This window comes from Tupaia chinensis, unplaced genomic scaffold (genome assembly GCF_000334495.1).
Source record: "Tupaia chinensis unplaced genomic scaffold, TupChi_1.0 Scaffold000658_2, whole genome shotgun sequence".
Taxonomy (NCBI): domain Eukaryota; kingdom Metazoa; phylum Chordata; class Mammalia; order Scandentia; family Tupaiidae; genus Tupaia; species Tupaia belangeri.
In genome coordinates, this window is record NW_006160180.1 from 1422438 (window position 1) to 1437578 (window position 15141).

Sequence of the window (15141 nt, forward strand, 5' to 3'; positions counted from 1 at the left end):
TGTAAAGCATAGTGTCAACACCTAATTTTGAATAAAATTTGGATTCCTCACAAATGCCTCACACCATTTCTGAGCCATTTCATCAACAGCTTGCTAGACTGCATCCAGTTCACCATCTGGAAGTGTCACTTGCTACAAAATAAACCTGCTCCCTGGATGACAGCAGGATACCTAAGCATCTGCTGTTTAATAAGCTGTAGCAGAACATCCACCAACAGCACAGGAAGGGGCAATATTTCAAGGAAATGATGGAATCATTTAATATTAGCCCTTGAACACACCGTAGGGATTCATCTAATCCATCATTTTCAAGGTGTATCCCATAGGATACTAGTATTGTGGAAGACAATAGAGATCCCATGTTTTAAAATATTAATGCTATGTTCTTTCAATACTCAATTAAATTTAAGATATTCTATACTAATAAAGATAAATCAGTAGTAATCTTAAATAATATGTTGTGAACTTCATAGTCTTTATAAAAATTTTTGGTTTTTTGTTCCCATGAGTGAGAGAGGGAGAGAAAAAGAGAGAGAGAAACTGTACCCCAGAGGGTCCTATTGCCAAGTTCCATCCCAGTCTCAGCCATCCCCAGCTCATGGACATATACATGCCCAGTGTATTCAGAGAAGTCTACAGATGTGAATCTGGAACCTTTCCACATGGGTCAGCCTTACACAGCATCATGTTTTACTGCTGTGCCACTTTCTGGCCCTAACTGTGCAGTCTTTTGGCATACAGTTATAATACACATATTCTAGGATGTAATATTATGCATGTAAATAGATCCAGAAAGAAAACATTGTATTAGAGACTAATGAAAGAAAAAAATAAGGCAATTTGTCAGGCCTGGAGGAAATGCAGCAGCCTTGTGTTAGCCTCTTCAGAAGAGCAAGGCACAATGGAAAGAACATTACATTATTTTGAGTCCTTTCTCGAATACATATTTCATCTTTGATAATTGTACTTTTTCTTTTCGTATGAAAGATCACTGCTCCATCTTCTTTACTTCTCTAATGTTTTTCTTTCCTTAACTTACCTCTCTTCAGATAAAAGGTCAAGTTTAGACAGATGTTAAAATGAATCCTAGACATAAGTCTCATAATTTGGGAAAATTTTGTTCTGTCTTTTATTCATGAATTTCCAGCCATTGACCTTATTCACTAAGTCACAATACAGATACAGTTTTCAGTGAATATGTATTACTCTCTATTCCTTCATTATGGTCACTTTTTTTTTTAATTATGAAGTAACTTCATCTCATTTTACCCATGGGGATTTAGTTCTAGGACCCCTACATGTAGATGTCAAAATCATAGATGCTCAATCCCTTACATAAAAGGATCTAGTACTGGCATGCAACCTATGCAAATTCACCAGTATACTTTAAATCACTGCTAGATTAGTTACAATCTCTACTAGAACAAAAATACTATTTACATAGTTACTACACCATAGTTTTTAGGGAATAGTGACAAAGAAGTCTGTACATGTTCAGTACAGACCCAATCATGTAAGCCTAACTACATAGTTTCTGTCAGCAAAAGGAATTTTTTTTTAATTTTTAAAATATATTCAGTCACTGTATATCACTACAGCACACAAAATGCACTGAATTTCCCCAGCATGAACACACTTTATATTAGTTTAGTTAAAGATATTCTCATACACGTTATCATTAAGAGATAATTTTCCATTTTCATGTCTCTTAAATGTTTGATCCCTGGTCAAGTGAATCTGAAGATGTGGAACCTGAAGATACAAGGCCAAATGTACACCAACTGTACCTAAATATACAGAGAGAAACATGATAGATACTTATATGCCTATCATACAGTCTAATATATCATAATATTTTTATTCAGAATTCTTGAGAAATAAAACACGAACAAGAGAAATGAAGTACTTTTTGTATTGTCCCTTGATACCATTCTTCTTTTTCTTTATCAAGAATTCAGGGCTAGAGTTTGTGAAATTGTTTATATCAAAATTAATGTAAAATAATCACTACTTTCCTGGCTTCTTTCCCAAAGCCTCTCAATGTCCTATTACTTCAATTAAAATAAATTCTTCTCTTTGACTCATGCAGAGAGGTTAGATTATATTTTTAGAAAAAACCTAGAGCTTGAAATTTCTTCATTTCTATAGTTTCAATGGTGTAATTTGCTGAACAATAATCATTACTTTTCTAGGAGGAATTCTGATGCCACATTTTAAGTTAATGCATTTGTGGGGCTCATTATAACACTACGAGTATTTTCTTATTTCTACAAAGCAGCAATACTTAGATTCCCAGAAAGAAAAAAAAAAAGAAAACTGTAAAACTGTACAGAAATTGAAAGAAAAAAATGCCAATAAGGCTCATCAGAAAATGTTTTAAGAAAGCCGAACATAGAAAAATAGACTACAGATCCTTTGTATTAAATAACTAACTTTAGTCAATTTAAGACTGAGAGAACAAGTTGTTTTCATACAGAGCACATATCAGGATGGTTTCTGAATTATTTAGATTAAGTTCATGTTTGGGGACTGCAGGTGGAAACTACTAATTCCAGATTAGTTTCTAGTCTGAGTGAGTGATGCTAAATAGTGAAACTGCACTGAAGTGTTGTCCATGAACTAGGAGATGAAATGAAGAAGATTGCAGTCTAGTGTATTCATCAGTTAGGATGAAATTTTCACTGATGATACATTGACTGAAAAAGATGCAGAGACTCAGTTAAACATGGTGAGCTAAATACAGACCTTTATGTACACATTTTCTGGAAACTTGATCAATGAAATATTTTAAAATGTCATAAACATAAGCAGTAAGAAAAGAGAGTTAAGAAGATAGTAGAAGTGGCAGGGCAGCAGGTGGCATAATGGTTGAGGTTCTGGGACTCACACATGGCTGACTGTAGTTTGATCCCTGGGACTTGTGCTGGAGCATGAGAATAAATGATGCAGTGTGGTCATCCTCCACACCGCTGGGGTGATTTCTTAATTTCTGTCTCTCTAGTTCTCTCTGTCTCTCCAGTGAGCACACATATTTTATGGGGGGATAAAATCTCTAAAAAAATTAAAAGGAGATAGTAGAAGACATATGTCAACACAAGCTTCAAACATGGGGTGTGTAGGAAATTCATCAGAGCTGAGAAAGTTGGCACAATTGGAATAAAAAAATCAAGAAGGACCTTAGTGATGGAAAGTTTTAAGAATAAAAGTTGGTTGAAAAAAAGGGTGCTGCTATGGATAGAAGCCAGAAGATTGTTTGAAAGCCTGCATTATTATGTGGAGGAATATGGAAGATTTACTGCTGGGTGAGGCAAGCCAGGATATGAAGGAGAGACATTGTATGTCCCCACTTAATAATGTACCAAGTGTCTGCACTCTATGACTGAAACGGATTGACTAAAGGATATAAAAACACAATAAATGGGTGTAAATACCAGATATAGTGCATGTGGAAGAGTAGGGCCTGAGGAAGGACATTTAGAAGAAAAATAGGGAGGCAAAGCATTGATGGGACAAAGAAATGTGGTATTATCTATTGAAGATATTTTATAGTTTAACCAACTGGACTAGGGAGAAATGTTCACATAGTGAACTTTTTAAGCTAAAAAAGGTAATTGAATGTATAAAAAAAGTGAAATAAAAAAAAAAAATTCTCAGACTCTTTCATCCATCCTGCATAGCCAGACAACACTGGTGAGTATTCTATTTCTATTCCTCTGGGGATCAACACGCATGCACATGTGCCTGGCATGAGTTTTAAATTGTTAGGTCCGGGACGTGAACCGCGGTCTACTACATGGGAGTCCAGTGACATAACCATTATGTTAACTGTTCTTCCCTATCACAAACCATTTTTAGAAAGATTTTTGCTATAGGGCACATGTGCTCACCAGAGAGTCAGAGAGACAGAGATATAGAAAGTGAGAAATCACCTCCCAGAGGCAGGGGGTTAGCCCCATCTCAAGCCCTTCTCTTTCATTCTCCTCTTGGTATTTTGGGCATGCATGCACATGACTGTGGCGTGGGTTTTAAGCCACGAGACTGGGACCGATCCACATTTGACTTTATGGGAGTCCATTATGCCATCCACTCGTCCCCACAAACCATTTTTTGAACTGAACTTCCTAGATTCACGATTTGATATCTATAGACTTTTGCATTTACAATTTAACTAAACACAGAAAAAAAAATTAAAAGACATGGGAAAAGGGAACGAAAAGACAAGAACTGTGTAGGATGGCCTTTGGTAAGAGGCTCAAATACCAAGTATGCAGCTTCCATAGCTTCAGGGTATAAGAGAACAAGAGGTGTAAGGATTGGTGAAGATTGTAGATCTTTTTTGAGCTACTTTTAAAAATACAGAATTTTTTTTGAATAACAAAAAAGATGGAGAAAGATGAATCTAGGGGAGGTTTCAAGGTTCTAACAAATAAGATATCAGCCTGGATTACCACACTGGACTGTTTAGTCAGTGTTCCTGCTACATAGCAGGGAATTGTAAGAGTAGCTTTTTATACATTTTGTTTCAGTTGACCTGTGGGTTTACAGAGTGCACTATAGTGAGTGCTGATGTTTATCTCTGTTACTTCATGCTGGGTGCTCTTTTTGTTGACAATGAGAAATTGAGTAAAAAATAAGTAGTAAATAACCAGCTGCAAAGAAGTAGTCTTGCTAAGTTAAGACACCATGGGGCTGTCAAGAACCACACAAAGACAGGATAGCTCTTTCATGATAAATGAAGACCAACGGAAACGTTTGTTCTTAATCACACTGTGTAAATGATATAATTAAGGAGTATGCAAGAGTTAATAGTAATTAATAAAATACCTTAATTACATATTATTAGAAATACTCGTTCATGAGCCTATGTAGCTCTCATTCCAAAATGTAGATTCTTTGTTCCCAACTAATTATTTCATGTGTTTATGAAGTCCAAAATTTAAAAAAAATATTCCTTTCCAAACATATGTTTCTTTCTTCTTCCTTACATAACTGGAGAGAAAGAATACAATCTAAAAACTTTAATTTTCCAATACCTTGAGTGGGAAAATTACTTTAATATCTTCCCTAAAGTTTCCCAGAATATACACATTTACATGATTTCTAAAATAATATTTTTTCACTCTGGTATTGAAAGAGTTATACTAGGAACTTTTAAAATGCAGCATACTGCTGGACATCAGAGCGGGATTTGGAAATAGTTGACCACTTATCAAGAGACTGACTAGAACGAAAATTCATTAATAATTATTTAATAAAAGTGAAACCTACTCCTTCGCAATTGTTAATACACAGAGGGGTGGTCAGAACTCATATTCTTGACTCTTTTAATTAGATCACCTTTCTCTCACTGGTTTTCATAAAATACTAGACTAAACTAAACCTAGTGGTTTGGGGAACATTATTCCTTGAAACACTGCTGAAACCTTGCTAGGGCATTTAATCATGACACCACAGTCATAATTTCTTGAGCTAATACATGAGCTGTATACAATCAATTTGGGGTCATGTACTCTACTAAAACATAATTTTTAAGTGAATAAAAAATTAATCCTTTCTTAATTCTCAGTTTTCCCTTAAATGTCACATTTAAAATTTGAATCTATACCTAATTCAACTTCAGATTACAAACACCTTAGCGACATCTTCTCAAGTAATTGAGTTATTGCATCACTGTGACACACTTTAATATGTAATGATATCTTAAATCCTTAGTATTTGAGAGATATTCAGAAAGTTAATTGAAAATAAATACTATCAAAGAAATATGCATGAATTTCAAAATTTTTTGCACAAAATTGAACTCATACTTTAGTTCCAGTTTTTTTCAGAAACACTTTGAATTTCTTCATATATAAGCATATTTAAGTGTTAGTATATAATTTCCAGTCAGATCAAAGAAAGCATTATTCCACCTGCATGTCCTATTTGGCTTTATTCTTGTTTTTGTTTTTTTTTTTCCACAATTGAATTAAATATTGTTGAAAGTTAACTAGTTCTTCCTGAAAGTCTGCCAAGACCTTTAATTTAATAGCTGTGACATTATTGTCATATTCTTCATCAAGTGTGAATTCATTCACCATGAGCTAGCTTTGAAACAATGACAATTTCTACCACCTTTGACTACATTGTTTGGCATATGACAGAAAATTTTCTGTATATGAAGAAAAAAATGCTGAATTGTGCTATCATTTTGAAACATTTAAAAAAATGTTTAGGGGTCTCAACTTAAAACTCAATCCTGTTCTGTATCACACTGGCAAAAAGAAAAGAAAAGGAAAAATAATTAAGTCAGCAAAAAAACAAAATAAAATAAAGTCTATGGCTAGGTTAGCCCCTGGGTAGATTGTAAGAACTGCTGGTAACCCTCAGCATCTAAATATGTCACCTGGCACATTTTACTTGACACTGATTATAAGACACATTCAATGTTGGAAATTGTAATTTATTATAGAATGTGAAAAAATATCAGCTTTAATATCAATGTGTGGAGATAAGAAAAAAAATGAACATAGACAGTCTCATGCAACAAGGCAATGTAACTTTATTATCAATTCAAGAAAATCTATATCAGATTTGTTTAAAGTGCCAGTCTGTTTTGAAGAGAGTATTGACCTTGAAGGTACATTTCTATATTATGCTGTATTTGATACAACAAGTAAAATAGACTCTTTGTGTCAGGGGTTTTGACAGATGCTATGGTCATTGGAGTTGGGCAGGAGAGAGGATTGTAGAAACCTAGGCTTCCTCTTTTAGCCACCATTGATTGCTCTCTAAGTTTAAGTTTGCTTACTTTATCTTGATTTGTCTTTATTTCCCCAGCCTTATGTTTGTAATACAGAGACTATCATTATCTGTTCATCTGAAAGTCAACCCAACATTCTTTATTTTTATTTATTTATTTTTTGAGAGGTTTTTGCTATAGGGTGCATGTGCTCGCCAGAAAGACAGAGAAAGACAGAGAGACAGAAAAGGAGAAATCACCCCCCCAGGGGGGATGGTCACACCACGATCCCTTCTCCTCCATTATCCTCTCAGGATCTTGGGCACACACGCACACGCACCTGGTGTGAGTTTAGGCCATTGGTCTGGGACTCGATCCATTGTCGACTACATGGGAGTCCAGTGATGTAGCCATTATGCCATCTGCTGGTCACAAGTTCTCTAGTCTTTAAAACCACATTTTATGGCCTCAAGAAGAGCAGTCAGGATACAATAACAAAAATACGATATTCATGTCCAAAATAACATAATGAAAAGGATAATTTGTTACAAACACTTTGGCCAAGTAATTCATTCTTTAAAATTTTTATGTTAATCATCTACAAATTATTCCTTTAATCATAAAATAATTTGTGTAAACAGCTTGTGTTTAAACTGACTGATATTATTATTTAAAAACTATCAGCATATTTCAGATTTTCATAATATAAAAATTTATAAATGATACAGTAGATTGGAGTGAAAGAATAATGACTTCCAGAGACATCTAAGCATAATCCCCAGAATGTATGCAGGTATTACTTTATATGGAAGAAAAGATTTTTCTAACATGCTTAAAGGCAGAGAGTTTGAAATGAGTGTTTATTTGGAAATCCATGCACCCAGTCATTTGGAGCATGTTTAAGGACTTGCAGTTCTTTATTTGAAAGTTGGCATATTAATTTCCTGTGGCTGCTGTAACAAATTACCACTAACTTAATGGCTTCTGACAACACACATTTATTCTCCTATGGTTCTAGAGGTCAGAAGTCTACAAAATGCATTTCGCTAGGCTGAAAATCTAGGATAATGTTGATGTTACCTCTCAAGACTTTAGAGAAGGGACTCTTGTATTGACTCGTGTTCTCTTCCTCTATTTTTAAGTTCAGCATCATGGCATATTCAAATATCTTTTTTTTTTTTCTTCTTATCCCTTTCTCATTTCTCTTCTCTTACTCTGCTTTTGTCTTCTAAGAATGGATGCAATTGCAATTAGGGCCAATTCCAATATTCTAGGATAATCTCCCCTTCTCAAGATCCTTAACCACACCTGGAAATATCCCTTTCCAAATAAGGTAACATTAACAGGTGCTGTGCATTATGACCTGCTATTGAAGCCATTAGTCAGTCTATTATACATGTAAAAAGAAACATTTATCTCCTTTCCATATTGATTTTTTTTTCCTTCGTTTCTCTAAAAATCTATTCATTCTATCTGTGTGCTTGTCTCTCTATGTCTAATACACCTTGAAAATGATTACACAAGAGAATATAAGGTAATGAAGTGATTATACAAAAATTCTCATACATGTTTCATGATAATTTCTCTATGTGTCTCTATAGTGAAACATCAAAACTTACTCTATGAACTTTGTAGCTCTTATTTTGGCAGAAAATTATTTTCTAAGATGGGTTCTCACAGTCCCAATCTCTTTGCCTCTACTTTTCAGCTAGAACTACAGGAGTGGACCACCATGCCTGGCCCCTTTGGTTTTTGGACAGAGTCCTTCTATGTTGCCCATGCCATCCTTGAACTCAAAACCCTCTTGCTGTTAGCTTTAAACACTCTTGTCTCAGTCTTCAGGGTTATAGCAATTATAGGCACATGCCGTCATGCATGGGTGACCTTTAGTTTGAACCAGGAATTGAACTCAGGTCTTTCATGTGGTCACAGAATACATAGCACAACATCCTATCATGCACCAGTATGATTGGACCTTGCCAAAAAACTCTTTAAAAGCAGAAACTTCTTTGATATTCTCCTAATTCTTAGGTCACAGCACACACCTGAAAATAGATGATCATTATTTTTTAATTGATTTGAGACAGTAAATTTAATTCAGTGACTACTGGTCTCAAAACTTTATTGAATACATTTATTCCATTACTTGAAGGAAGTAATTCATTTGCCCTAGAATAGATTTATGAGGATGGCATAAATAGTCTAATATTGTAGTTTTGTGGTTGTTCTGTTTCTTCCCATTGGAAATAAAATAAAAGGCTACACTTTGAGAGACCACTTAAGACAGACTGAGCATTCTAGTGAAGATATTGCTTGAACCGGATAGTGTTTGCACACATCAATTTGTGAGAAGAGTCATTGTCTAGAGTAGTGAGAATTATGTATGCTATCTGAGCTCACTCAGGGCCACCACCTTGGACAACTCCAGGGGCAGCATTCTCAGTTAAATATGTGTGTCTATGTCACTAGTTTCCCTGGAGCCAGGTGGTACATCCTGAGGACCATACATAATGGGCTTACAAAACAAACCCCACTGTTTTAAACTGGAAATTTATTTAATGGCCTTTTATAATGGAAAAGTAGGTTTGATGGTGGAGGGCACAAAGGAAATGGGTAAATTTATGTTATAGAAAAGACTTGGGTGATATAATATGTAACTTATGTTTAAAGAAAGGAATACATTCATAATCCTCCATAAATATTAAATAGCAGGCCTTGTAAGGGAAAAGCACCTGCAGAAAGTTTCTACTTGCAGAAAACTGATTCCAGTATTATTGGGCTGTTGGAAAAGTTATGACACATTTTTCCATAGAAAAGCAAGTTGTGACTTTTCTGGCTACCCAATATTTGTGCAGTTCATTATTAATCCTCCTCGACATTGCTGTATCGTCTGCATGGTATGCCAGACATTCTGGTGAAAAACCTATATGCAAATGGTAGGATCTCTTCATTCCTACTTAAATAAGTCCCAATTTAATAGAATTTACAGAAAGGCACATATGATAGTTCTGAGTTAAGTAAACATTCTAAAAGCCACTTCTTCTAAGAATGTACCACCTATTATCTACTCTAATCAAAATACCATATTTGCATTTTTATTTGTGTATATTGACTGTATGGTTGTCATATACATTATTTAATTTCAGAAATGTTACTAAATATTTAGCAAGTTCTTATGTCATCTTTTTCCAGAATAAAACACTACTTTATCTTACAATTCAAATAACATTATGAAGTGAGTTATTTTTTAACAATGTTAGTTGCTCGTGTTTGTCATTAGTGCAGTTGTCTGACTGGCTTTGAACGTTACAATGGCACTGGCTTTAGACAGTTCCTCAGGGCACGGACTGTGTCTGCTCAAATTGCTTTGTGCAGAACACAGGTGGCTGAGTAATAAACACTTTTTGCTGATGTGATGTCTTGTATTGAAGACAAAGCTTCTGATTACTTAGTGTTTTGAAATTAGTTTTTAAAGATGCATCAGGAATCCAATTAGTGTATAATGTGTGTATGACACTGAAATGGTTTTGAAACAGATTAACTAGACCACATCACCCTGATCTCAAAAAGTTTTTATTTTAAAACCAATACTACAGGATGAAAACAAATGTGAACATTGAATAATAGTTTATATTTCTAAAACTTTAATGGAATATCTGATATTGTACAAAACAAGTATGCAAATGTGTGTATATTTTTCTTCATGTCTCCATTAGGCAGGTTAGAAATAGATCAATGATCCTCTCACAGGTATAATCAGAAGCAACCAGCATTAGCATGGCTTTGAATATTAGTTTGACCAAGATGTGTTCAACATAACTTTTTGCTTTTCTTTTGTCTCCTAGTAGAGTAATACTCCATTTAGAGAATAAAAGTGTCATTCTTTTTGGATTACCTGTGACTCCAGGCTTCCTTTGACAGGGTACAATTTACCCCTCAGGAGGCCTTTGGATTCTCCAGGTGTTATCATGGGCATAGCCAGTTCTTTTGTCCTGTAACCTTATAGCTCTCTTACCAAGTGTCTTTCCACTTCTCATCAAGCCTTTACCTGTGGCTTCAACATAGGGCAAAGGTTCATGTCTTTTTTTTTTTTTTTTTCCTCAATAGGGTACATGCTGCTGACGGAGGACCAAAACTGGTGTTTGATCATCAGCTGTGTATGGACTCAGAAAAACATATGATCACACCTTTGGCATAGAATTTAATGTAACGGCTGCATAAATGATAGCAAAGTCAGTGACCCACAATTCAGTGGGTCATTTGTTTTCAACTGTCAATGTCAAATCTGCAAATTTCTACAAGAGGACTTCTATAACGCTGGGCCTGAGGATAGCCAGACTCAGATAGGACACTGCATGCTTTCAAAAATATCATGGCTTGGAACCAGCAGTAATGTCTATGTCGCTGGACTCCCACGTAGTCGACTGCGGTTCGAGTCCCGGATCCCGTGGCTTAAACTCACGCCAGGCACGTGTGCGTGTGTGCCCAAGATCCCGAGAGGAGAAGGGAGGAGAAGGGATTGTGGCGTGGCCATCCCCCCCGGGGGGTGATTTCTCGCTTTCTGTTTCTCTGTCTCTGTCTGTCTGTCTGGAGAGCGTGTGCGCATAGCACAAACCTCTCCAAAAAAAAAAAAAAAAAGAAAAAAAAATCGTGGCTTATATGTATTTGGTTGCCAGCAATCAAAGACTTATTTGAGTGATTTCATTAGCTATGACATTGTGAAGAATAGTTGGTCTTGCATCTATAAGAATGATCAAATTGCAAAGGATGATTGAAATTAAAGTCTTTGAGAGGAAGAACCATGTCCAAGATTTGGTACTCAGCTTCTTTCTTGATTATGTTACACAGTTTCATCATTAATCTGTAAGGAATCTAGGAAAGTCTTGTTCTCCAAAATTTAGATTAGATGATCTCACCACAATAATGTAAGAGGTTATACATACAAATAGAGAATGGGAGTCTGCTGTAAGTGTTTTGGATTGCAACTCTATAGGTGGACAGTTTGATTGAGGACTGCATCAGCGTTGTATAGGAATCTTTATCATTGCAAGTTTTAACACTCATCCTTAATTCCTGACTTCAACCCTTTTTCCTTACTCTATTCCTAAATTAGGCTCATAAGGTAAATGGATATAGTTTTTATTATTTTTTAATCTACTGTCTTAGCAATTTTCACATGTACATACATTATGATCAATTATAGTAAAGATCACATATAATAGAGATCTTGATTTTTTTTTTCTGTCAAACTGAAGTTTTGTTCGATTACCTTCTCCTCAACTTCCCCCACCCCGCCCAAGTCCCCCAACATCTGGTAACTTCCATTTTACTCTCTGTTTCTGAGTTTAATATTGTTAGACTCCATGTAGAAGTGAGCGCCTTTCTTGAAACTATCTGTAAAGCAATCTGAGGTTTCCAGAAATGATTCATTTATATCCCTGATATAACAGAGCTTCATTTTGTTCCTTTATTGATTTATTCCTTTCTTTTTCAAAAACAATATACTGATATCATAAAAATTTCCAGCAACAAAGAAATGTATAACATATAAAAAGTTCTTTTGTTTTCCCCACCTATTACCTCAGCAATGGCTAAAATGAAGAGTTTACTGTGGAATATTCCATTTTTTTCTAAATGCACACACAGAAAAATACATGTACAGGCTATGCAGTCTATCTGTTTGCAACTACAAATGACTAATAAAGGACCAAGTTTGGAACCAGCAGTTAGCGTAATGGCTATGTGGCTGGACTCCGATGTAGTTGACTGCAGTTTGAGTCCCGGACCTGGCGTGTGTGTGTGTGTGTGTGTGTGTGCATGCCCAAGATCCCAAGAGGAGAATGGAGGAGAACGGATTGCCACATGGCCATCCCCTGTGGGGGGTGACTTCTCGCTTTCTGTCTCCCTGTCTCTGTCTTCCTGGAGAGTGCATGCATTCTATAGCAAAAACCTCTTCCCCCCCCAAAAAAAAATATTTTTTTAAAAAAGGACCAAGTTTTTATCTCTTTTTTCCCTAAATAATAATGCAGTGGGCATGTTTCCATATCAGCACATGAGTATCTACTTCATATTACAAAGCAATTATGATTCAAATGAAGCAGAATTGCATTTGTAAAGGAGATTACGTTGTTATTGCTTGTTTGACATATTTATATTATTGACAGGATTGAAATATTTGTTATTGATTGTTCTTACCTTGTAATGTAGTATTTTTAAGAAATACTTTTATTTATTATTTTATTGCATCTTTCTCCAGGTTGTGAAGTTTATTTCTAAGTTTCAAGTTGACTTATTTTCCTGTTTACATTGTGTGTGTTCTTCTAGCTGATTATCGCTGGCATTTGGGACAGCTTTTATCTTGGTATGTTTCTTTATATCTGGCTATTTTACTAAATACTCATTAGTTTTATTAGTTTTTAAGTAGTCTTTCTGCATTTACTAGAAATAGAAATATATTATGTGCAACTAATGACAAATTAGTTTTTTTTTTTCCTTCTTAGTTTACCAAGTTAGAAGTTCGCCAATCCTAGATATAAAATTGCCCTCTGGGTGCTTCAGCTTCAAGCACTAGTGAATGCAGCTAAAGATGGCCAGGCAGCCATGGATTAGCTTCTTATGAATGTGAAAATGATACAGATAACAGAACTATTAAGTAAACGCCCCTTTTATTAACAACGCTTATTTCTGCCTTAAAGTATTGTATGCTAAGAAATCGTATTCTAAAGTGTAAATAAAAGTTGTGATTTCTAGTGTTTATGTTAAGAACTAAAATCATAGAGAAAGCTGTGTACTAAAAATAAAGCAAACACCATGATAAGAGCTAGGATGCAAAGTTCCCCAGCAAGTGTAATGTTTTGAAAAGAAACAAACATGCAATAAACATCACTGACAAAAATCTAAGCAAGTAGTAGAAAGGTAGGTCAAAAACGCATGAGAAAATGGTACGTAGATTCCAAAGGTGTTCAGCTTCATTTTAAAAGCAGGATAATTTTCAACTTCAACACTCGTTTTTTCATTCATCTTTATCAATTTAAAGCATATTTGTGCTAAATATGAGTGCATTTATTTAGATATATTCTTTAATTTCTTAACTGTCATTACCAGGAGAGACCTAAAAGTTCACTGAAATATCCTGGACTCACTATCATAAAAATCAGTTACAAATACTACTTTAATGCTGACTTAATCTTTATAAATAATGCATTTATTTTACCCTGCTACCGCTAAATAATTTAAGAACAAATTGCCAGATTGAAAAGAGTTACACCACTAATATCCTTTCAAAAAATTAACAGTATTCATTTTATCTTTAAAAATATTTTATGAAACATTTTAAACAACTGATAAGTTTAGAGAATATTTTTTCAGACAGCAATGTATATACATATTGATGTGTCTAAATATTTTGTCATATTTACTTCTCTTTTTATTCTAGGTTTTTGCCTTAGGGTGCATGTGATTGCTGGAGAGAGAAATAGATGAACAGTGAGAGGGAAAGTGAAAAATCACCCCAGCAGGGATGGTCATGCTGCAATCCCTTGTCCTTCATTCTCTTCTTGGGATCTTGGGCATGTATGCACAGATGCCTGGTGTGATTTTCAAGCCACCATATCTGGGACTCAAACCATGGTTAGCCAGGTGGGAATCGAGCAACATAACCACTATGTCATCTACTGGTTCCTACTTCAGTTTCTTAAGGAAAAAAAAAAAAAAAAGATGAAATTACAACCCCTGCTCTCCTGCCCATCACATTATTTTCCTCTTTATCTTGAAATAATGAATTTTATGAAGCTGGTGATTACCTTCCATCTGCACATTTAAAAACCTTTAATAAGTGGGACTGGCAGGTGGTGTGGTGGTTAAAGTGCTGGACTCCCACATGACCAAACACGGTTCAAGTCCTGGACCTGGTGGCTTGCTTTCTCACTTTCAATCTCAATCTCTCTCTTTCTCATTCTGTTCTTTTCTAGTAAAATTAAAATAAATAAATAAAGTTAAATAAAATAATTATTTAAAATATATTTAGTAAATATGCATGTCTCCATAAGAAATACTGTTTTGTACACTTTTAAAATATGCACAAAATTAAATTATATTGGAAACCAGCAGTTAGTGTAGTGATTATGTCGTTGGACTCCCACATAGTCTACCGCGGTTCGCGTCTCAGACCTGGTGGCTTAGAACTCACACTGGGCACGTGTGTGTGCGTGCCCAAGATCCCGAGAGGAGAATGGAGGAGAAGGGATTGCAGCGTGACCATCCCCCCTGGGGGGTGATTTCTCGCTTTCTGTCTCTCTGTCTCTCTCTGTCTGTCTGGTGAGTGCACGCGCCCTATAGTGAAAACCTCTCCAAAAAAAAAAAAAATTAATTATATTGTTAAATATTTGCATTCTGTCTCTTTAAATTCTTTTGGAATTTGT

The 15141-nt window shown here is 35.2% G+C and overlaps 1 long non-coding RNA gene across 1 annotated transcript in view; it reads left to right on the top strand.

The window, feature by feature from the left end:
• Nucleotides 1-11070, top strand: part of LOC102485241 (uncharacterized) — a 39169-nt gene extending 28099 nt beyond the window's left edge. The window contains exon 3 of the long non-coding RNA XR_003551280.1: nt 10829-11070. This is a non-coding gene — a long non-coding RNA (uncharacterized LOC102485241). The remainder of the gene's footprint in view (nt 1-10828) is intronic.
• Nucleotides 11071-15141: the final 4071 nt, after the last annotated feature.